This window comes from Sapajus apella, unplaced genomic scaffold (genome assembly GCF_009761245.1).
Source record: "Sapajus apella isolate SASKATOON/1434 unplaced genomic scaffold, GSC_monkey_1.0 scaffold21, whole genome shotgun sequence".
Lineage (NCBI taxonomy): Eukaryota > Metazoa > Chordata > Mammalia > Primates > Cebidae > Sapajus > Sapajus apella.
In genome coordinates this window covers 20,492,801-20,516,753 of record NW_022436961.1, presented here as the reverse complement: position 1 = coordinate 20,516,753, position 23,953 = coordinate 20,492,801, and the positions used below count along the sequence as shown (strand labels likewise).

At 40.4% G+C, this 23,953-nt stretch overlaps 1 protein-coding gene across 3 annotated transcripts in view; it reads left to right on the top strand.

The window, feature by feature from the left end:
* MTUS1 (microtubule associated scaffold protein 1) overlaps nucleotides 1–23,953 on the top strand; it is a 185,750-nt gene that overhangs the window by 13,834 nt on the left and 147,963 nt on the right. Inside the window, exon 1 of one of the 3 annotated variants that reach the window (XM_032287990.1) lies at nucleotides 16,347–16,504. The exons of 1 other annotated variant lie outside the window; for it this stretch is intronic. The gene's annotated coding sequence lies outside the window, so the exon portion shown is untranslated. Of the gene's footprint in view, nucleotides 1–16,346; nucleotides 16,505–16,563; nucleotides 16,969–23,953 lie in introns of those variants that run through there. One more of the 3 variants, XM_032287993.1, reaches the window with a different exon arrangement.

The window sequence follows — 23,953 nt, the reverse complement described above, 5'->3', positions numbered from 1 at the left end:
TAATTTATATATAAGTAAATGTAATTTACTTATATATAAATGACATATGATACATATATAATTTACTTATAATACATATCAATGAATACTGATCTATATCAGTATTCATTTATATATATTATAAGTAAATTCATTTATATATTATAAGTAAATTATATATAAGTAAATATAAGTAAAATTTATATATATTACATATAAACATCATTATAAGTAAATGACATTTATATATAAATATATATATACTTCATACATTTATATATACATATAAAGTATGAAAGACCAAGTGAATTGCAATTAGTCTAATGATAAAACTTTTTATTTTTTTCATACAGAGTTTTGCTCTGTCACCAGGCTGGAGTGAAGTGGCTCACTGCAACCTCCACCTCTTGGGTTCAAGTGATTCTCCTGCCTCAGCCTCCTGAGTAGCTGAGATTACAGACATGCACCACCACACCCAGCTAATTTTCACCACGTTGGCCAGGATAGTCTCAATCTCTTGACCTCATGATCTGACCACCCTGGTCCCCCAAAGTGCTGGGATTACAGGTGTGAGCCACCACACCTGGCTGTCTAATGATAAAACCTTTTAAATCTTTGCATTACGGTTGTTGTCCTTAGAGCTTTCATGGTCCAAGAGCTTCATCACATGTATGTAGATACTACAAACTCGTAATTATCCACTCTGGATCCACCAGCCTAAGGTTAAATTTATATCTAAATATATATTTATATATATATATGTGTGTGTATTATATGACAAACCAGGAAATATATATATGACATACATATGACATATCAGGAAAAAGAAATATAAATGTCTGAGTCTTACTCTGTAGCCCAGACTAGAGTGCAGTGGTGTGATCATGGCTCACTGCAGCCTCAACCTCAATCGATTCTCCTGCCTCAGCCTCCCAAGTAGCTGGAACTACAGGCTTGTGCCAGCACACCTAGCTAATTTTTTTTTGTATTTTTGTGGAGACAGGGTTTCACCATGTTGCCCAGGCTGGTCTGGAACTACTAGACTCAACTAATTCACCCACCTTGGCCTCCCAAAGTGCTAGGATTATAGGCATGAGCCACTGTACCTGGCCTACATTTATATATTTCTATATAATTGTATAAAGTGATCATGGGTTCAAGTTGTTTACTTCACCTTATTTCATATAAACGTATATATGTATTACATCCTCCATTTACTTATCATATTAATTTGTATATGGTAATATACCATGATTTACTTAAACATTTAAATACTATTGGGCATTTGAACTGAAGTTAATTTTCCCCATTATAGATAAGCCTGCAATGAAAATTGCTTTATAAGTTAGTTTTCCTTCCTCACGGGAAGGAATAGGTAATGGGTCAAAGAGCATGTTATAGATTACCCCCTAGAAATATGTAACCATTTTACATTTTTTTCTTTTTTTGAGACAAGTCTCACTCCTGTCACACATGCTGGAGTGCAGTGGCACCATCTCGGCTCACTGCAACCTCCACCTCCCGAGTTCAAGAGATTATCCTTCCTCAGCCTCCTGAGTAGTTGGGATTACAAGTGTGCACCACCACGCCCGGCTAATTTCTGTATTTTTAGTAGAGACGGGGTTTCACCATATTGGCCAGCCTGGTCTCAAACTCCTGACCTCAGGTGATCCACTCGCCTCAGCCTCCCAAAGTGCTGGGATTACAGGTGTGAGCCACCCAGCGTGGCCCACCATTTTTCATTTCTACCATTAATATACAAAATATGCGTCTGCCTTCTTTTCAAAGACTTGTCCAGGTTGGGTGTTACCAATTAAAAAATGTCTTCCAGGCTGGGCACGGTGGCTCAAGCCTGTAATCCCAGCACTTTCAGAGGCTGAGGCATGTGGATCACCTGAGGTCAGGAGTTTGAGATCAGCCTAGCCAACATGGTGACACCCCATCTCTACTAAAAATACAAAAATTTACGAGGTATGGTGGTGGGCGCCTGTAATCCCAGCTACTCGGGAGGCTGAGGCAGGGGAGTTGCTGGAACCCGGGAGATGGAGGTTACAGTGAGCTGAGATTGCACCATTGCACTACAGCCTGGGAAACAGAGAGAGACTCCATTTCAAGAAAGAAAAAAAGAAAGACAGAAAGAAATACAGACAAAAAGAAAGACAGGCAGATAGACAGAAAGAAGGAAGGAAGAAAAGAGAGAGAAAGGAAGAAAAGAGAGAGAAAGAAAGAAAAGAAAAGAAAAGGTCTTCCAGCTTAATGCGTCTATAAGATGGTCTTCCTGTGTGTTTAATTGATCTTTATTTTCATTTTTAATAAAACTGTGATTTTTAAAGACACAACGATGTGGTCTAAATGTTCTCTATTGCAAACTGTCCATCAAGTGAAAAGTGGTTATTGATTTACATAACTATTTTTTTTTCATATATTTTTGGGAGAAAGCTATTATCAGTTTATATTTGTAACATACCTATTGTATGCTAGAGAATTTTCTTTATAGCATTTTTATTTTACATTTTGTTGCATGAAAGTTAAAAAATTTAATTATGTTCAATTAATCTCCTCTGCTTCTGGTAACAATCTTTGTTTTCTGCAGGGATTAGAAGTGCATGTTCTCCAGCTTGGGCAACATAGTGAGACTTTGTCTCCACAAAAGTTAAAAAATTAGCCAGGTATGGTGGCATGTGCCTGTAGTCACAGCTACTTGAAAGGCTGAGATAGAAGGACGGCTTGACCATGGGAGGTTGAGGTTGCAGTGAGCCATGATCGCACCACTGCACTCCAACCTGGGCAACAGAGCGAGACACTGTCTCAAACAAGAAAATAAAAATGCGTGTTCCTTTTCAAATATAAGATAGATAAACCACTCTTCCATTTTTTTAAAAAGTGCTTTTACTTTTTTATACAGCTGGAATTTATTATACTGTTTGGTCTAGTGGATTTATGTATCTAACCTGATTTTTTTTCCAGCCTGTTAGCCAACTATTTGGAAGACAATTTATTATGTGGTTTTCCCTTGCCTTATAGGTCGGATTCTTATTTCAGACTGTGATAACCCAGACCATATGATTCTGATCATTGTTCCAGTATGTTCAGTTTTCCAAGTTTGCTGAGTTCACTTTATTACCAATGAAAATGTTTTGATATCGTCACTCATTTATTTTTCACTATTGGTTCTCACAGGAATTTGTAACTGCAATAATTTATATATTAAACATTTTTAATTGATGTCTTATTTAATCCCTAAAAAAGAATGTAGCATAGTTCTTTAGGTATGTTTACCATTTTTGTTATAATTTAATCAATTTTTTTTCAATTTTTAATTACAGGGTACCTATGTAGGATGTGCAGGTTTGTATGTAAGTAAACGTGTGCCATGGTGGTTTGCTGCACAGATCTGCACAGATCAACCCATCGCCTAGCTATTAAGCCCAGCAACCATTAGCTATTCTTCCTGATGCTCTCACTCCCACCATCCCACTTTCTTCAATGGGCCCCAGTGTGTATTGTTCCCACACGTGTCCCTCTTACAAGTGAGAGCATGTGGTGATTGGCTTTCTGTTTCTGTATTAGTTTGCTGAGGATAATGTCTTCCACCTCTCTTCATATTCCTGCAAAGGACATGATCTTGTTCCTTTTTATAGCTGTGCAGTACTCCATGGCGTATATATACTGCAGTGTCTTTGTCCAGTCTATCATTGATGGGCATCCAGGTTGATTCCATGTCTGTTATTGTGAATAGTGCTGCAATGAACATATGCATACATTTATCTTTTTATTTGTTTATTTATTTATTTATTTATTTTTACATGCGTATGTATCTTTACAATAGAATAATTTCTATTCCTTTGGTTAGATACCCAGTATGGGATTGCTGAGCCAAATGGTATTTCAGCTTCTAGGTCTTTGGGGAATTGCTACACTGTCTTCCAAAATGGTTGAACTAATTTACACCCCACCACCAGTGTAAAAGCATTCTTTTTGCTCCAAAACCTTGCCAGCATCTGTTGTTTTTTGACTCTTTAAGCCATTCTGATTGGTGTGCGATGGTATCTTATTGTGGTTTTGATTTGCATTTCTCTAATCATCAGTGTGCTGAGCTTTTTTTCCTTATGTTTGTTGGCCACATGTATGTCTTCTTTTGAGAAGTGTCTGTCTGTTTCCTTTGCCCAATTTTTAATGGGGTTGTTTGTTTTTCTCTTCTAAATTGTTTAAATTCCTTGTAGGCTCTGGATATTAGACCTTTGTCAGACGAGTGGATTGTAAAATTTTCCTCTCATTCTGTAGGTTGTCTGTTCATTCTGATGATAGTTTCTTTGCTGTGTAGAAGCTCTTTAATTAGATCCCATTTGTCAATTTTTGCTTTTGTTGCAATTGCTTTTGGCATCTTCTTTGTGCCTTCAATCAATTTTTTTTTTTTAAAGAAAACACCTGTTTCGAGTTAATTTTATTGTTAGGTATTTAATATATTATTGATACAGTAAATTGTCTTCTAGTTGTTTGTAACTATTTTTTGTTTGATTCAGCTGACATTTTAAGTATGCAACAACCATGTAATATGTAAAACACACCTAAATCTGTTTACATTCTCTGTTTAGTGATTGTGGTGGCAGGGGTACCCTCTTTATGTTTCTGCTTTTTAAGGAAGTTGGCTCAAGTGTTTCTGACTTGTATTTCTTCATTAAGAGAGATTCTTTTAACAACAGATTATAAAATTAATTCTGGTTCTTTTTATTAAAAATTATCTTTAGTTTTAAAGTTATATATTATTTTTGAACTATATATCTGGGGTTGAAACACAAAAGTAAATCAAATGTAGATGTTCAAAAAGCAGAGTTCTAAGGAAGCAGTGTATTTGGTGGCTCAGAGGTCAGACTGACCTGGATTTCAATCCTAATCCTGTTATTTATTAGTTCTGTGACACTGGGCATATTTATAACTAGACGGGGCTTCAATTTCATTACTTATAAAATGAATATCATAATATCTACCTGCTGGACAACACGGCACATGACTATAGTCCCAGCTTCTCAGGAGGCCAAGGTGGGAGGATCACATGACTCCAGGAATTTGAGCAGCAGCGTTGGTGACATAGCAAGACCTGTCTCTTAAAAAAAAAAAAAAAAAAAGACGAATGCAATAATATATACCTAATAGAGTTGTTATGAATATTTAAACAATATACGTAAAGTGTAAAATGCCTAAAATTGTGCATGGTGCACATTCAAGGTTTGGTATTATTTTTATCGTAATCATAATTAATCTTAATAACTCATAATTTTCATCAAGAAATCTTTGAATCCATGATACATATTGATGTGGTTAGGCTTTGTGTCCCACCTAAATATTATCTTGGATTGTCATCCCTAGGTGTTGAGGAAAGAACCTGGGGGAAGTGATTGGATCATGGAGGTGGTTTCCTCTGTGCTGTTCTCATGATAGTGAGTTCTCATGAGATATGATGGCATTTCCTCTGCTTGCACTTCTCTTTTGCCTACTGCCATGTAAGACATGCCTGCCTCCCCTTCCACCATGACTGTAAGTTTCCTGAGGGCTCCCCAGGCATGCAGAACTGTGAGTCAATTAAACTTCTTTCCTTTATAAATAGTAGCAGTTTTGACAGACACTAAAGGGCCTCACGAGGTTCATTAGTGCTGACTCAGGTGCCTCTACACTGTTGCAGTTGAACTGATTCCTGTTCCTTCATGGAGATTAAGTTTCTCACAGTTTCTTGTTGAATGAGCATAGGACTTAGGAAGACCTGAAAATTCTACTTCAGAAGATTGGGGTGATTGTTAGATCAAATCAAATCAAATAATATATGTGGAAGCCACTAGCAAAATATCTGGCACATAGTAGATCTTGAATAAAAGCTGGTTTCCTTCTGCTTGCTCATTTTTCCTCTCTATGGCACCCTCTTAGCATCCTCAGGGACTTTGGCCAACCTGTTTGAGCATTTCATTCTTGGTGCTGTTGAGGAGTGCCCACCATACAGGGTTGGTGACTACCAAGATCTGTTTGATGGCGTTGAGACTCAAAAGACGCCCCCGAAATAAAGGCCTCGGAAACAGTCTTAGAAGCAAAACATTTTTTTTCTCTAATTTTCTCTTGTCTTCTTGTCTAAGACTAAGACTTGTTTAGACTAAGGTCCCATTCTCCTTCAAGGCTTGCCGTAGAAACTAGACTCCCTCTCCCCCAAGGAGAGTCATACAAATGAGAACCTCTTTGCCCCAAAGCCAGCCATAAACCTAAAAATATTACTGTAATTTTCCCTTCACCTTTCTGTATAAAACCTGGTCAAAAAAAATTATCTGAGCTAACTTGTTTATAGGCAATACGATTGCCATTCCAGAGAGGGTCCTGCCCTATATACAAAAAAAAAAAAAGTACCTACTCGGAGAGCCTTAAAAAAAAAACACCTAGACAGACAGGCTGATATGATCTGGCTGCGTCCCCACCCAAATCTCACCTTGAATTCCAATAATCCCCACGTGGCAAGGGCAGGGCTCAGTCTAGATAATTGAATCATGGGGGCAGTTTTGCCCATACTGTTTTTGTGGTAGTGAATAACAGTCATGAGATCTGATGGGCTTTTTGTTTTTGTTTTTGTTTTTTGAGACAGAGTCTTGCTCTGTTGCCAGACTGGAGTGCAGTGGCGTTATCTCAGCTCACTGCAACCTCTGTCCCCGGGGTTCGATTTCCCTGCCTCAATTTCCTAAGTAGGTGGGACTCCATGTACTTGCCACCACATCCAGTTGTCTTTTTTTGTTTTTGTATTTTAGGAGACATGCAGTTTCACCCTGTTGGCCAGGCTGGTCTCGATCTCCTGACCTTGTGATCCACCCGCCTTGGCCTCCCAAAGTGCTGGAATTACAGGCATGAGCCACCGTGTCTGGTTTTATAAACGGGAGTTCCCCTGCGTAAGCTCTCTTGCCTGCTTCCATGTAAGACAACCTTTGCTTCTCATTTGCTTTCTGCCATGATTGTGAGGCATCTCTAGCCATGTAAAACTGTGAGTCTATTAAACTTCTTCCCTTTATAAATTTCCCAGTCTTGGGCATGTTTTTATTAGCAGCATGAGAATGGACTAATACACAGGCCTTACTGTCTAAGCTTACTGTCTAATGCAGGCGTTCGTGGGTTTCCCTACTTCATGTATTAACATTAGATCATACTCTTTTTGCCCAATTATATTTCTATATGGCTATCCATACTTTATTAAAACTAAATATAAAAATAATTTCCCGGCTGGGTTCGAGGACTCTTGTCTATAATCACAGCAATTTGGGAGGCTGAGGTGGGAGGATCCTTTGAGCCCAGGAATTCGAGACTAGCCTAGGCAACATAGCCAGGCCCTGTCACTACTAAAAATAAAATAATTAGCAGAATGTGGTTTCTCATTCCTGTGGTCTCAGCTGCTTGGGAGGCTGAGTTACTCTGTTGCCAGGCAGGAGTGCAGTGGTGCGATCTCAGCTCACTACAACCTCCGCCTCCCAGGTTCAAGCGATTCTTCTGCCTCAGTCTCCAGAGTAGCTGGGATTATAGGTGCATGCCACCACACCCAGCCAATTTTTGTGTCAAAATGTAAGTCAGCAGCTTTCCAAGATAAAGGCAGTATATAAAACATTATCACTGTGCAAAAATTCAAGATTGTTTCCATGAGCACTTCCTGAGGTAGTTACTTGACAAAACTTTCATAAGACAACCATATGTAGTATATCACATTTATGACCTATGTATGTTAAACCATCCCTGCGTTCCTGGTATAAGACCAACTTGATCATGGTGCATTATCTTTTTGATATGCTATTGGATTTGGTTAGCTGGTATTTTGTTGAGAATGCTTTTGTCGAGGACTTTTGCATCTATGTTTATCGGGGATATTGGTCTGTAGTTTTCTTTTTTGTTATGGTTTTTCCTGGTTTTGGTATTAGGATAATACTGGCTTTATAGAATGATTCATGGAGGATTTTCTCTTTCTTTATCTCTTGGAATAGTTTCAGTGGTATTGGTACCAGTTCTTCTTTGAATGTCTGATAGAATTCAGCTGAAAATCCATCTGGTCCTGGAATATTTTTTGTTGGCAATTTTTCTTATTACTGTTTCAGTCTCACTTCCTGTTATCATTCTGTTCAGCTTCCAATTTGTTTTTGTGTCTGGTTTAATATAGGAGGGTTGTATATTTCCAGGAATTTATCCATTTCCTCTAAATTTTCTAGTGTTTCCATGTAAAGGTGTTCATAGTAGCCTTGAATAATCTTTTGTCTTGGAAGACAAAATGGGGTATGGAAGGGATGGTTTTGGCCTAAACTGTTTCAGCTCAGATCATCAGGCATTAGTTAGATTTTCATAAGGAGAGTGCAACCTAGATCCCTTGTATGTGCAGTTCAAAATAGGGTTCACACTCCTATGAGAATCTAATGCCACCGTTCATCTGGCCAGGTGATAATGCTCACTTGCTGCTGCTCACCTCCTGCTGTGTAGCCAGGTTCCTGACAGGCCAAAGACCAGTGGTAGTCTGTAGTCCCAGGGTTGGGGACCTCTGATCTAAAGAACTAATTCTATAAAAGAGAAACTGAGATCAAGTTAGGTCAAATCAACGAAAAGATATCTAGGTGTCAAAGCTAAGTCTTCTAACTCCAATTTATGTCCTCAGTTTTGGAGGGATAATGATATTTTTGTGTTTTATTCTCTAAGATTTGCAGATAATCAGTTTGCAAATTAGTGAAGCTTCAGTATAATTTTGTAGGTACTTGATATGGTTTGGCTCTGTGTCCCCATCTAAATTTCATCTTGAATTGTCATCCCCGTATGTTGGGACCTGGTGGGAGGTGATCAGGTCATGAGAGTGGTTCCCTCATGCTGTTCTCATGATAGCGAGGGAGTTCTCACAAGATCTGATCACTTAAAAGTGGCAGTTTCCCCTGCACTCACTCTCTTTTCTGCTGGCTTGTAAAGAGGTTCCTTCTCCTTTGCCTTCTGTCATAATTGTAAGTTTCCTGAGGCCTCCCAAGCCATGCAGAACTCTGAGTCAATTAAACCTCTTTCCTTTATAAATTACCCAGTCTCAGGCAGTTCTTTATAGCATTGTGAAAATAGACTAATATAGTACTCAAAAAGAGATCAGAAGTATACTTACCCAAAGAGATCAGAAGTATACTTACCCAAAATAGACCAATCTTTCGTAGTGTTAAGTTTCCATCCTGGTCTAGCAGCTGAATTTCTCAGTGTTCTAGATGGATAAAAGTAAGATTGTCCTACTTTCAGGTATCCATTCAGGCACTAATTCACAATGTTGGCACACTGCAATGTGGTTTAGACATAGGTAGTCTATGCTCACTGTAGAGAGAAAATCGTGAGGCTAATACTTTCAGTGGCTCTTTCCTGAATTGCCAGGCCATGTTTTAGAAGCATAATTATATTTTGAGGGATGCTTAAGTGACAGCATGAGGGCTAATTGCTGTGTTCATTTAGTTTATGGCTCTCTTCCTACATTATTATGGTTTGCAAACATTTGTTAGAACATGGAACACTTTGGCCTGCTTGACTGCATACCACTTGCAAGTGGGGAGGATTTCAGAGTCAGTCATGAATCAGGAACTATGAATCAAGACCAAAACTTGCAAATGGAATGAACCAGAAATCAGTTAGTAGACCCAGCCTGGATCTGGCCTGGTCTCAGCACAGAAAGACTGAACCCACTCAGCTTCATGACTCTTTGCACTCCTTTTAGGTGATCACTGACCAGTGAACAAGGCCCAAGGGCGAACACAGCAAACTGGAAGAGTCAGCAGTGGCAGCTCTCTTAGGGCTTTTATTTGGTCCGGACAACAACGCCAGGGGCATACATTAAAAGCAAATTCAAAAAGTCTAAGTAAAAAAAAAAAAGCTAAGTAGACTGGTAGTTTCTAAGGTATGAGGCCGTAAAGCCACAGACTTGTTATTAATGTTTGTCCTGAAGCAGTAAATACTTACAAATTGAAAATACTTCCCTCTTTTAAGGAAAGACTCAATCTGATTAGAGCAAAGCCTGACCAAGCCCAGATGTCACACAGTTATGATTCACTGTCAAGAGTGGATTATGCAGACGAGTAGTTTCTTTAGTCATGACATTTTAAGCAAAGTAAACATTTTCAAAGTGGTTGCATAACAAACTGGTGGTACTACATTTTTCTTAATTTCTTCCTAATATGAGGAGGCCCACAGTAGAATTACAGGACAACTTGTTTGTGTGTGAACTAAAATAATTTTGGCATCATGTTTTAAGAACAGTTCCTTCTACAGAGTCTATAAATGGAATAGGACTGTTCAAGATACCTTCCATGGTATGGGGAGATGAAAGGGTTTTTGAAACTTGTGCAGGTCATTTTGGTAGGAGGAAGCTATATTTCTTCATTCGTTCTACTGCTCTGAACTTGCAACAAAACTCCTTTCTTGAGATTCTTACAAATCTTCAGACTTTGGCAGAAGAACATTTCTATTCTAGTAGTCACCCTTCTGGAACATTAAGAAGAGAGTCCAGGGCCAGGCGCAGTGGTCATGCCTGTAATCCCAACACTCTTGAAAACTGAGGTGGTCAGATCACTTGAAAGAAGTTCGAGACCAGCCTGAGCAACTTGGTGAAACCCCATCTCTATAAAAAGTACAAAAACTAGCCGGGCATAATGGCACATGCCTGCAGTCTTGGCTACTTGGGAGGATCAACTGAGCCCCAGGAGGTTGAGGCTGCAGTTGAGTAATGACGGCACCACTGCACTCCAGCTTGGATGACAGAGCGGGATCCTGTCTCAAAAATAAGAAAATACCTGGGTGTGGTGGTTCATGCCTATAATCCCAGCACTTTAGGAGGCTGAGGCAGGTGGATCACCTGAAGTCGGGAGTCTGAGACCAACCTAACCAACATGGAGAAACCCCATCTCTACTAAAAAGACAAAATGAGCTGGGCATGGTGGTGGGTGCCTGTAATCCCAGTTACTGGGGAGGCTGAGGCAGGAGAATCGCATGAACCTGGGAGGTAGAGTTTGCGGTGAGCCAAGACTGCGCCATTGCTCTCCAGCCTGGGCAACAAGAGCAAAACTTTTTTCAGAAAAATAAAAATTAAAAATAAATAAAAAGAAAATAAAAAAGAAGAGAGTCCAGTTGGGTCTTCAAGTCCACTGAGAAAAAAAAAATAGATAATGAAGAACCTGGGAGTTATTGATAAATAAGTCAGGACCATTCACTGCTCTCACATTCTTTCTTTTATGCAGCCATTGCTATAGCTAGTCAGTTTGTGTATTTCACCATCATGTCTCACCATCTTGGGATACAAGAATTAAAAGTCATATAACTATTTGTAACACACATATTCTCTTCAAAAAGCAAAGAAAAGGTCGTGGACAGTATCACAAAATTCCAGCAGTCTAGGACTTTGCCAGAGATTACTGCAACATCTGACAATGTTTTTGCACCTGTGTAATGAGTGGCTCACTAGAAAAATTCTGGAATGTTGCATAAAGCAACTGTGTCTACCTCTGTGGCAAAGGATTTGTGGAGATGTTCGAGTTTTACCATGAGCATATTTGACTTTCAGAAGTATATCTGGAGAAGTTGCTGTCTTTCCGCATCTCTATTTACAGCAATCCTTGATCCCATTATTCTGTTAAAAGACTAGTCCCTGTTTTGGTGAGTTACTTCCTCAAGTTGAGTTTTATTACAATAATTTTGGGTTTTTTTTTGCCTAGCACAGTGGCTCAGGCCTGTAATCCCAGCACTCTGGGAGGCCAAGGGGGGAGTATCGCTTGAGCTCAGGAGTTCAAGACCAGCTTGGGCAACATAGTGAGACCCTGTCTGTATTAAAAATTAGAAGAAGAAAGAAACTTCTAGTCTTATTCACAGTCACTATGAAAAATAACCGTATAAAGTTTCTTACGGTATTTTAATGGTATGTTGTCATTTTACACTTTGTAGTCTTGAACTGAAAATGAGTGACAAATTTTTTTCTTCGAATTCAGTGCTAGGAAAAGTTTTGCTTCCTTTGCGAAACTATTACCCTCTTTTGAAAATGACAATTATGTAAGTGGTTGGGGCACGTGGCTCTCAGGAAGCTCAATGTTTTAATTTGTTGTTCAATTGTATGTTTACTGTTACCTGTATGCTTTTCTGGGAATCCCATTTTATACTAAAAATACTTATACTTTGAAATATTTATTTTTAAAATGTACAATAAAATAAAATGTATTTTTAAAATGTAAATTAAAATATTTGTTTTTAAATGTTCCTGTCTTTTAAAAATGTTCAACTCCCTTCTCAATGAGAAGGTGGTGTAAGTAAACAGAAATAACAAAAAAGGGACTCAGACTGGGAACAAAGGCAATGACTCCATGGAATTTCCCCTGGGAATTAAAACCTGGAATACTTTTTCATTTGTGATTGAATGCGACTTTGGGAAAGTTAGCTGGAAGCTCTACCCCAGGGAGATGTCACTGCTAATAAAATAGCAAGGAATTTGCTAATTCATCGTTATCACCACACTCGTGTTAGTGTCTTTTTTAGATAACTGAAGAAGAACTAGGGTCGAAAGCATCTATTGAGATATTTTTTTTTGAGACAGAGTTTCACTGGTTGCCCAGGAGTGCAATAGCGCCATCTTGGCTCACCGCAGCCTCTGCCTCCCAGGTTCAAGCAATTCTCCTGTCTCAGCCTCCCAAGGAGCTGGGATTACAGGCATGTGCCACCATGCCTGGCTAATTTTGTATTTTTAGTAGAGATGGTTTGTCCATGTTGGTCAGGCTGGTCTCGAACTCCCGACCTCAGGTGATCCGCCCACTTTAGCCTTGCAAAGTGCTGGGATTACAGGCGTGAGCCACCATGCCCAGCCAATCATTTATTTTATGTACAAGTGAATTTCGCTGACAGAAACTTTAGCTATTCCTGATGGCAAAACTTCATTTGGTGAAACATTTTAAGATATTAGAATGGGTTCTGTTATTTACATGACTCAGAATCCAAAAAAAGTACAAAATTGTATTTAGTAACAAGTTTCTCTTCAAACACTGACTGCCCTTTATCCGACTCACATCTGAAGACACAACCAATATTATCTGCTTCTGGTATATCTTTTTCTGATATTTTACGGGTTTTTGTTTTGTTTTGTTTTGACACAGGGTCTTGCTCTGTCATGAGGTTGAAATGCAGCGGCACCATCATGGCTCACAGCAGCCTCAACCTCTTGGACTCAAGCTATCCTCCCACCTCAGCCTCCAGAGTAGCTGGGACTACAGACACATGCCACCATGCCCGACTAATTTTTGTATTTTTTATAGAGACAGGGTCTCACTAAGTTGCCCAGGCTGGTCTCAACCTCTTGGGCTCAAGTGATCCTCCCTCCTCAGGCTTCCTAAAGAGTTGGGATTAAAGGTGCAAGCCACCATGCCTGGCCTATTTTATGCTTATCAAACAAATATATGTATATATGTATCCAAACAAGTGTATATCATTTCCTCCTTTTTAGTAGAAATTGTAGCATACTATTAGATAATTGTGTTGTGTTAAAAAATGCACATGATATATATTGGAGATCATCTCATAATAGTACGAAGAACTTTCTCATTCTTTTTAAAGACCTTCATAGGTTTTTATTTTATGCCTGTATCATGATTTACCAGTCCTTTAGTGAAGAATATTTGTATTAAAAAAACTTTATTATTATATACAATGATGAAATAAACAAGTTTGTATATACATGCCATTTCTCATGTGTGTTGTAAGATAAACTTTTTTTTTTTTTTTTTTTTTTGAGACGGATTCTTGCTGTATTGGCCAGGCTGGAGTGCAATGGTGTAATCTTGGCTCACTGCAACCTCCACCTCCCAGGTTCAAGCCATTCTCCTGCCTCAGCCTCCTGAGTAGCTGGGATAACAGGTGTGTAACAGCATGCCCGTGACATCATGCCTGGATAATTTTTGTATTTTTAGTAGAGACAGGTTTTTGCCATGTTGGCCAGGCAGGTTTTGAACTCCTGACCTCAGGTGATCTGCCTACCTCAACCTCCCAAAGTGCTGGGATTACAGGCATGAGTTATCATGCCACCATGCTAGGCCAAGATCAACTCTTATATGTACATTTGCAATATTGTTAGGTATTCTGACCCTCCCCCTATGGAGATTCTAATTTACATTCACATTTGCATTGTGACTGCTTGTCTATACTTTTCCAAACACTGTGGTTATCAAACTTTCTAATCTTTGACAATCTGATAAGTGAAAAAATGGTTTCTCAATTTAGTTTTAATTTACCTTTTCTTATGGAGGAAAAAAAGCTGAGCCAACTTTTTTTTTTTTTGGACAAAGGGCCACAAAGTTATGTGAGTTATTATTTTATCCTTAATATTGCTCCTGGAGTCTGTAGCAGGTCAGCATTAGAGTTCAGAGATCAGGAACATGGCAACATGCCCAGAACAGAGATGAAAAGTCAATAGCCCCATTTCATGAATATTTGCCTTGAGGAGTCTCTGAAGATGCCCCAGAAGATAACTTGTTTTTATGTGGATACAATTAGAATCTAAGTTTCAGATTCCCCAGTACCAGCAAAAGAAGCTCTGGTTACTTAGCAGAGGATAGTATTTTTCCCCCTCAAACCATCTGATACAAAAATGAAGTAAAACAGGTTCCATATTTAGAGATATAACTAAGCCACACAATAGGATTGCGGGGGTTTAGACCAAATCACCTAGGTCATATGAGGGTTATAAAGATTAAATGATATGTTTAACACAAGAAGTATTCTGCTTAGGGCTGGAGGCTTGTTGCTAATTAGCATAATTGCCTCTTGACTTGCAGAAACTATGTCAGCGTTTTGTTTTAGTGTGCTTTTGCATAGGGACAATCATCTGGTGGTGTTTAATCTATTTAAAATGAATCACATGCCTTTCCTAACATCACGGATCATGTTACTTGCATGTCTATCTGGAAAGCAGGGATTTCAAAAGCAAGCGAGAGGTGTCATTATGTAATGGAATTAAAAAAGAAGATTAGGAGTTAGGCTTGCTGGGTTTGCACTTGCCCTCACTGGCTGTGTGACCTTGTGCTGGTCACCTGACCTTTCTGAGCTTCGGTTCCTCATTTGAATAATGGAGATAATCTGACCCATATACCCCTGTGTTTTGCAGTGAGGAAAGAATGGATCGGATCATTGTACACGTGAAAAGGCTTTACATCTATCAATGGCAAGACATCTGTCAGTTATTCTAATATTCACTGTATAGAAAACTGTGAAATACAGCGTCCTTAGATTTATTCTCAAAAAAAGTTCACTTCTCTTTAAGAGCTTTTAGCCAACCCTAATCAGGTAATTGAAAAGAAAGTATTAAAATTAAAAATATTAAAAGTTTGTTCTCAGGTTGTCTGACATTTAATGGTTCAGTAATGTTACATCTCATAGGCAGAATAGCATCTTCGGACAAGTTTTCTATTAAAAAATATGCTTTATAGAAGAAAATATTTTACGGGCCTCAAAGACAGCTACGGATGAAATCTGCTCAGTTTAGCAAAGAGCAAGCACTAAGTTTCTCTTTAGAGAAAAGTAGGTCGGTCCTAGTTTCTCCCTCTGGGGTTCTAGACTGCTTTCCACGTTGTATCTGAAGCTCTCACAGCTGGAGAGCTCCTTTCTTTAATCTTTAATACATACTTGCTAGTAAACTTGCTAGCAGCATGAAGATAACACAGACTGCGAGTCGGCCCTTCTAAGAGACAATCACGACTCCTTCCTTGCAAGCCTCCGCCCTGATAACTCCTCAACTGTTCCACTTTCTACCCGCCCCGCGGTGCGAGGCCTCAAGGCCTGCAGGTGGCCAGAGGGAAGCAGGAGACAGATCCCCACCTACCCCGGCCCGGCCTAGGCCCAGCGCAGGGTGCCGCGGAATCCCGGGCCCCTGCGCGGTGCAGCCAGGTGCGCAGGCGGCAGTGGAGCCGCGGCGCCCCGCGGCGCACGTGGCAACAGGTGCAGCTCTGTCCGGGGCGGGCGCCTGGGGCGTGGGGCGCGTCCGCACTTAGCCCGGGAGCGCGCGGGGCTTCGGGATTGGGACCCGGGAGCGCGAACGGAAGGGGCGAGCAGTCGAGCAGAGCTCAGCACCCCGAGGTACGGCATTGTAAGTCCTTCAGGTTCCCCGGGGCGCCGCCCCCGGGACGGCTGCTGGACTCGGTCTCCCGCCGCGAGCCGGGGGAGGGGAGCCCTCCGAAGGAGCCGCCGCGGGAGGCCTGAGCTCGGTTATTTACAAGTTTCCCGAACTCCCCGCCCTGCTCCACCCCCTGGCGGCCCCCGAGGCGGGGAGGCGGGGAGGCCGGGAGGCCGGGGCTCCGGGACTCCGGGTCCTGCCGGGCAGCCGCCGCCGCCCCCGGGGTTGGGTGGTGCTGCGCCGCGCGCTCCCAGGTGCAGACGCCGCCCCCGAGGCCTCCCGGGCGAGTCCGCGGCGTCCCCGCCAGGGGTCCAAAGGGCGCCCGCGCTCCCCGCCTCTCCGTCTCTGCTCCCGGAGGGCCCGAAGGAGCTGCGGGTAAGTGCGGGCTGGGCTCTGTTCCCGCTGCCCCGCGGCCGGGGTGGAGGGGGGACAGGCGAGCGCGCCACTCTGGGGGACGCGACCGGCCCCGGGGAGGGGAGGGGGCGTTCCGGAGGCCTGGGGGCCCAAGCTGGTCTGGGGGAAATGGGGCGGCAGCGCCGGCGGAGCGGAGGCGGGTCTCACGTGGGCAGGCGCAGAGCCTGCGGAAGGGACGGATGCGGATCTCGTCGCTGTCACCTTGAAAGTGACCGAGGGGCTTGACGGTGGACTCCTTACGCCGCCCACCCGGGGCCGGCAGTCCCAACCTTCTCTCTGGGCCCCTTCTCAGCAGAAGGAATCAGGGCTGAGAAAGCCGGTTCCTTTGGGTTGCTGCAGGTCCCAAAGGCCCCTCGCCGCACCTTGCTACTTTTTGCAGCTCGTTTGCACTTTTCAAGCTCTAAAAAAATCCTGTCTTAATTAAGGTGACCTTATTGACGGCTCTGTAGTACTTAGTGGACTTAGGTGTTTACTGACTAACCTTTTTGTTGCTTCTTGAAGACGTACTCTTTTCTACCAAGTTGTTGATTTTGATTTGGAGTAATTTGGGATTAGGAAGAGGTTAATTCTTCATTTAGCCTACTGCACATACTCTGTTAAATACTGTTTATTTGAACTAGTCAGTGTTCTAAGAAAGGAAATCCAGTGTGTTTTGTTTCAATGAAACCAAACTCTTGGGCAAAACGGTGGGCGAAAGCTTTCAAGTTTGGCCAGGTGAAGGTGATTGGAAATCAATCATCATTAAATCACAGCGCTGGGCTGGAGGGTGGGAGTGGAGGTTTTAGGAGTGGATTTCAGGAGGAAGGGAGGCAACGTAGGAGGGAGGGGATTAAAGAAGAGAGCCATTGCTTCTTGGGAACCTGTGACCTCCTTAAGGAGGCTGTATGCAAGATAACAGTGCGTGGATAACTAAAAGGAATTGCATAAACGGAATTGCAGTTCTGTAGACAAATTTCTTTTTCAGGAATGATTAGGGCAGGAAATGATGGACAATTTAAGTTAAAATGATAATGTCCTGTTAGTACAGTGCTTTACAGTGTGCAAAGTGCTGTTACAGATTTTTCTTTCTCATAAGCAATATATTAGGAAAGTTATACGAAAAGATTAGAACTACATGCTTATCCTTAAAACCAAAACCAAAAAACCTTAGAAGTGGAATTTAGTTTAAAATAATATGTAGTAACTTATGTAACTTGGCAGCAACTTTTTTCACCTGTTCTTTTTAAATCAGATTTGTGAAGCGAAAATAGTGCTTGGTAGGTCTGCTTGGTAGTGCTTGCTAGAAAATCATGTTTGGAACAACACCTTTTAGTTATATGTCAAAAATTCAAGGTTACATTTTTGGAGAATAATAGGATTGTAAAATTCTGGATACATTTCTTATAATATTTTTGGAAACGAACCTGCAGTTAGTAGACTCAAGCATTTAAAAAGCCTGTTTCTTAATAGCCCTGTTAACCCCGTTGGTTTTGATTTCAAAAGTAATGCATGCTTGCTGTATAAAAATAGGTAGATTCAGAAAAGTGAGTTAAGCAATTTCACCAAAGATAATCACAGTTAATATTTAAGAAAATACATGTTAATGTATAGAACATAATTTATTACATTGATATATTTTATCCAGATATACTATTGCATGCTAGGTTTTTTCTGCTTAATGTATCATGAAAAATTTTTTATGTCATTAAATCTTCAAAAATCTCATTTAGTGGCCGTTTAATAATACATTACATAGATGTATCAAATTGTTTTTCATTTCCGCTATTACTAAAAATACATTTGCAACAAATACCTTTTTAAAACTTTATGTGCAGGGTTTATATCCTTAGAGTCCTTGAAATACAGCTGATGGTTGGAAGATCGCCTAATACATATTGGCCATCTGGTTTCCAAAAAATGTTTATCCAAATTATGCTCCCACCAGCACTCTGTGAGAATGCTTGTGTTACCATATTCTTGTCAACGTGGAGAACCATCCTCGAAAAGGAAAAAAAATATTCTGGCAAGCTTTATAGGTGAACAGTGCTATCTCCATATTTAAATTTCAGTTTCTTTGATGACAGATGATTTGAACACCAAAGAAAACTAGTTGTTTTCCATTTTGAAATTTAACGTAGTGCCAGATTTTTTTCTGGGATATTAGTATTTTTCCATTAATTGATAAGAGCCTCTTATGGATTGACAGTAAATCTTTACCAATCATAGTGCAGGTACTTTTCCCATTTTATTTTTGCTTTATGTATGTATGGTGGTTTTGACATACACAAGTTCCTTTAATGCCAATAAAGCTGTTGACTTTCTCAAAACAGAATTTTTGACATTACTAAATAAACTTTGTGACTGTGGTAGAAAATTAAAAAAAAAAAAATTTCTGACTGGGCACAGTGGCTCACACCTGTAATCCCAGTACTTTGGGAGGCTCAGGTGGGTGGATTATGAGGTCAGGGGTTCAAGACCAGCCTGGCCAACATGGTGAAACCCCATCTCTACTAATGATACAAAAAATTAGCCTGGGGGGTGGTGGCAGGAGCCTGTAATCACATCTACTTGGGAGGCTGAGGCAGGAGAATTGCTTGAACCCAGAAGATGGAGGTTGCAGTGAGCTGAGATCACGCCATTGTACTCCAGCCTGGGTGACGGGATGAGCCTCCATCTCAAAAAAAAAAAAAATTTCCCCCAATTTCTGAATTAGAATCTTTTCAAATTAATTACACAAGAACTTGCATATCATGGAATAGAGACTGTTGCAAAACTGATTGCATTTGTTGATGAGAAGCCATTGTGCCTGTTGTATGTTAGGAACAACATCCTTTGCAATCAGAGCAGAAAGTTTAAAATCCCAAAGATTGAAAGTTTTTCACATCTGTTCTTCTGTGATTATACAAAGTAGGCCCACAATCCATGTATTTTCAGTAAATCTACTTGTAGTGCCATTTTGACAGATTGTTCTTTTTATAGTCGTTATTGTGGTTTTATACTGACTTGATAATGAGTCTTGTCTCAATGACCAGACAAATGTACTGTATATGTAGTTTAAAAATTTCCTGGATTAATTTCCAACACTGCTACTCAGCAAACAATTTATTTGAGCGGGGGAAGCATGTCTTCCTGATTTCGCAAAGTTGAGTTCTTTTTCTGTGTTATGAAAGCTTAAATATACCCTGAAAGGCCTCACTGAACAAAGTGTGTTCTCCATCAGAGCCTGAGTCCCTTTTATTCCCCATCCTTACAGCCTAAGAGTAAGCCATAGGATTGTATTTGAGCCATAAGGATGAAATTGGAGTTCAGGATCTGTGTTCTTAGGGACACTTAAAAATGGCCTCAGACGGCCGGGCGTGGTGGCTCACGCCTGTAATCCCAGCATTTTGGGAGGCCAAGGTGAGCAGATCACATCATCAGGAGATCAAGACCAGCCTGGCCAACATGGTGAAACCCCATCTCTACTAAAATACAAAAAATTAGCTGTGCATGGTGGTGCATGCCTGTAGTCCCAGCTACGTGGGAGGCTGAGGCAGGGGAATCGCTTGAACCCAGGAGGTGGAGGTTGCAGTGAGCTGAGATCATGGATTATGCTACTGTACTCCAGCCTGGCGACAGAGCAAGACTAAAAAAAAAAAAAAAAAAAAAAGCCTCAGACTTTCTCTGGAGGAAGGCAGGCCACAGAGGGAGGTGACTCTTAGCAGTAGGTACAGTAATAACTGTGGCCTCCTGGGAAGAAGGATGAGAGATCCCACCTCTCAGGAACTGAAGGACTAGACGGGATAGTATGACTCCAGCCAGCCTGAAATCTGGCCCTGAAAAGCCTACTTTGACCAGGGAGTCTCTATACTTGGTTTAGGATGGTCTAGTATAACCAGGAGTTGAATTTGACTTGTAATTTCTTCTTCTAGTTTTTTTAATTTAATTTAATTTTTTGAGATGGGGTCTTGCTCTGTCACCTGGGTTGGAATACAGTAGCATGATCATAGCTTACTGCAGCCTTTACCTCCCAAGCTCAAGTTATCCTCCCACCTCAGCTTCGTGAGTATCTGGGACTACAGGCATGTGCCGTCATGCCTGGCTAATTTTTGTATTTTTTTGTAGACATGGGGTTTTGCCATGTTGCCCAGGCTGGTTTTGAACTTCTGGGCTCCAGCAAATCCTCCCACTTCAGCCTCTCATAGTGCTAGGCTTATAGGCATGAGCCACTGCCCCTAGCATAAAATTTCTGTTTTTTTGAGACAGTCTCACTCTGTCGCCCAGATTGGAGTGCAGTGGCATCATCTCAGCTCACTGCAACCTCTGCCTTCCGGGTTCAAGTGATTCTCCTGCCTCAGCCTCTTAGTAGCTGGGATTACAGGTGTGCACCACCATGCCTGACTAATTTTTGTATTTCTATAGAGACAGGGTTTCACCATGTTGGCCAATCTGGTCTCAAATTACTGACCTCAAGTAATCTGCCCACTTCAGCCTCCCAAAGTGCTGGGATTATAGGCTTGAGCCACTGTATCCAGCCTAAAAATTTATTTCTAAATTAAGTTCTATAGATGATTGCCCTGATGTTGGTTATTTTCTTAGAGAAAATTCCCTCAGTAATCTTTAAGATTATTCTTTATATGGGCGATTTTCCATGAAGACATTAATGCATGACTTTTTCTTGTTCACGTGGCCTTGGATGGCAAAAAAGACTTCATTTTGGAGATGACAAATTTGGGTGCTCATCTTTGCCGTGTGGATGGAGATGATAAAACTTCATTTTCATACACCATAAGCAGATTTGTAACTTGTAATGGCCCTGATTTATAAATGTTACACAATCAAGGAAGAAAGGTGGGTTTTCTCAACAAAATGAGAGTTACATAAACAAGGTTGAACCCTGAAGTGCTTCACTTAAGTAAATAGCTTTCAGATACGTCAGAAGTACATATTTACATATAAATCTTGATTTTTAAAACAACTTTATTTGTTTATTAAAGCTTAGACTTTAAGCTGTATATTGGAATAAAAATGTATTTATTTAAAGAGCAGGCTCCTGTCTAAGAACGTTCTTGACTACACACTAGCTACACAAATTTTTTTATTCTAACCTAGATTTAATTTTGAAATTGTAAAATTAAGTAAAGATAACCTTAAGGTCACTTAAACTTTCTCATGAGGAAACATGTTTACTTTTAGAGTGGCGTTGATTAGAATCTTTTTGAGCAGTGAAAAAAGTTGAAGTGCAAGTTATAATTTTCTCAAACTAGCTGGGAAGGGCAAAGAGGTTGTAAGGAAACCTCACTTCCAGGGAGTGCACTTTGGCCTGAAATTGCCCTGATTTCATATTTCAGTGGGGTCATGTCGAGCGGCAGGGGAGGCTTGACAAGCTCATAGGTTTTCCTTGGACTTTAAGCTCTATACTCAATTGTAATAAAAATGTATTTATTTAAAAATGAACTGCATTTAAGTCTTGCTAGCAGGCCCATATCTAAATTAAGACTGTTCTTGGGGCCGGGAGCAGTGGCTCATGCCTGTAATCCCAGCACTTCATGAGGCCAAGCTGGGTGGATCACTTGAGGTCAGGAGCTCTAGACTAACCTGGCCAACATGGTGAAACCTCATCTCTACTAAAAATACAAAAAATTAGCTGGGTATGATGGCTGGTGCTGTAATCCGAGCTCCTTGGGAGGCTGAGGCAGGAGAATTGCTTGAACCCAGGAGCTGGAGGTTGCAGTGAGCCGAGATCACACCACTGCACTCCAGCCTGGCTGACACAGCGACACTCCATCTTAAACAAACAAAAACGAAACAGAATGTTCGTGGGCCGGGTGCAGTGGCTCACACCTGTAATCTCAGCAGTTTGGGAGGCCCAGGCAGGTGGGTCACCTGAGGTCAGGAGTTTGAGACCAGCTTGGCTAACATGGTAAAACTCTGTCTCTACTAAAAATACAAAAGTAGCCAGTGTGGTGATACATGCCTTTAATCCCTGCTACTTGGGAGACTGAGGCAGGAGAATCACTTGAACCCAGGAGTTGGAGGTTACAGTGAGCCGAGATTGCACCAGTTCTTTCCAGCCTGGACAACAGAATAAGACTCTGTCTGAAAAGAAAAAGAAGAATGTTCTTGTATACACATGAGTTACATGAATAAAAGTAAGAAAAAACAGATATTTTACCTTCATTCTAACCTAGAAGCTTTATTGCTAGGACACACAGTATGAACACAGATAAAGGGAAGAACAGACTAGGAACAGATTGATCTTCAAGGTAAAATATATTGGAAGAGGTTTTTAAATCATTAAATGACCTTTTTCTTTTAAATACAGAAATTTGTACTTGATAAGTAAATTATGTCTTAAGCTTGATGCAGAAGAAAAGAAAATTTAGTGTTTAAATTTCAGGACTAATCAATATAATTAACCTGATCTTCTACTCTTAACTAAAACATTTAAGGAAATTTTGTGTCCTTAAATGGACATCGAGAAAGGAATCCTGGGAAAGCCTGGGAAAGGCTCATACTTAACCAGAAGCATAGGAAGAAAAGGCCTAACATACATTCTTGTGTAAATAGTGTTTGTGACTGTGTTCATGAAGTCTTGACTCTTGGGTAGTTAGTTTATCTTTTATACTTTTTGTACATTGGTAACATGGTAATATTTAACTCAGGTATTATTTACGCATATACCAATCTGAATGAAAAGAATCAATATTTCTTCACCTTATTTCATTCCAGATAAGCAATTCATATGAGGTTTTCAGCAGTGTTCAATGACACATAAGAAATTTAGTTTTCCTTTGTTTATTTTGTAGATTTTTGAATGATTGTTAGCAATGAATGATATGAAGTTGAAACTGCATGTCCTCTTAAAACATAGCTCACATGGCTAGCTTTATCGAACAAAAATAGAAGCCAGCATAGATAGGAGCAGTTCCTCTGATGACATTGAAGCGTAGACCTACCCTCTTACCCTGACCTCTGTGTCAAGGTGCTTGAGTCATATTTCCCAGAATTCTGGCTAACTCACCTTGCATTATTAAAATCTTATTTTTTTTAATACAGTAAACCGCTATACTGTAACCATTTCATTCTTTGTCAGATTACAGAACTGAACCAGTATTTGCTTATTACTGTGAACCTAACCGAATAGACTTTAATTGAAGTGGGGATTGTAGAAGTCCTACCTGCTGGTGGGTCAGGATAGGGTAGAAGGATATTGGAGAATGAGAAATGGATTTAAAAGGGCTGAGCCATGCCAGGACCTAGCTACCAAGAAATATTGTTTTATTAGATCCCCAATCTAGACCACATATAGAACCAAGTCATTTATACATAGTGTATAGTTCGGTTTATATTTGCATGTCAAATGATAACTACAAAGCATGAGTAAAAATCCTTGCTATTAGAATATTATGGTTTTTTTTTTTTTTTTTTTTTTTTTTTTTTTTTTTTTTT